Source organism: Sinocyclocheilus anshuiensis, unplaced genomic scaffold, assembly GCF_001515605.1.
Source record: "Sinocyclocheilus anshuiensis isolate Anshui unplaced genomic scaffold, SAMN03320099.WGS_v1.1 C32469084, whole genome shotgun sequence".
NCBI lineage: Eukaryota > Metazoa > Chordata > Actinopteri > Cypriniformes > Cyprinidae > Sinocyclocheilus > Sinocyclocheilus anshuiensis.
The window spans coordinates 1-1,013 of NW_015616835.1; the positions used below are offsets into that span (position 1 = coordinate 1).

A 1,013-nucleotide genomic window follows, 5' to 3' on the forward strand; every position below is an offset into this window, starting at 1 on the left:
TCGAAGATCATCTCATAATGGCGGATCAAAAGCTCCACGATCAGGGCCTGGTAGGGGTAGTCCACCAGAGAGGACAGGGAGATCTCTGCATCGGCCTGTCGGGGCTTGATCAGTGTGGGCCCAAAAATTATGCCCAGATTACTGGCAGTCATCTTGTTTTCATCTGCCCTTTCTGACACCCTATTAAAAAGAAACATGTGATTACACACTGTGTTTTCTGATGAGGTTAGCACTGATATTCTTATTAAAACACCCAGTTCTTAGTCAGTTAAGTCAGGTTCTTATTTGGATGAAATGGACAAATAACATGACTTCCATAATTGTGCTTGTTTGTGTCTGTGTGAGAGTCAAACACCTGTGCAAGTGCTGAATAAGGAACTGCAGGGTTTTGTAGTGGGCTGAAGAAAGCTGACGCAGCAGGTCTTTGATCTTGAAGAGGACGCGCTTGAGCTCTACGCTGATCTGCGAGCTGTCGGGGGTGGGGTTTCCTCTTGACGCCTCTACCTCATCAGCAATGATACTCTGACTCTCTTTGGCCAATCCAATGAAGTCGTTATAGAATCGGAAAAGAATCAGGGGCTCTGGGAGCTGAGGGGTATAAAATTATCATTTTTATTATTAAAAAGTATGCAATCATTTTGAATTTATTTTAGAAATAAGTAAATAAATAAGGTCTGATAATCAACATTTTTAAAAATGTTTCTTAAATAATTACATTTCATAATTGCTAATAATAAATGTAGAAGCACACAAACGTAAAGTTACGTTTGACAGATACCTGTCGTAGGTAGAGTTTGAGGACGTTGCTGATATCGTGAGGGTAGAGATCCGAAAGCTCAACCAGCTCTTTGCCGTTCTCGAAGGCCTGACAAAGCTTCTCCACCCGAGATTTGGCACCATTAACACGGTAAATTCCCTTTTTTAAAAACAACAAAACATCTCCTTTCAGTCTTGCTCAGCATTTACAATTCATATCCTCCAGGAAACACATAAGACATAAAGAGGAAGTACAC

General features: G+C 41.1%; 1 long non-coding RNA gene across 1 annotated transcript; it reads right to left on the bottom strand.

Annotated features, from left to right (window-relative positions):
• Positions 1-6: 6 nt before the first annotated feature.
• Positions 7-986, bottom strand: LOC107682677 (uncharacterized). Its single transcript, XR_001633561.1, has 3 exons — positions 779-986; positions 356-588; positions 7-180 (listed from the first exon to the last, which is right to left on the bottom strand). It is a non-coding gene; the product is annotated as an uncharacterized LOC107682677 (long non-coding RNA).
• Positions 987-1,013: the final 27 nt, after the last annotated feature.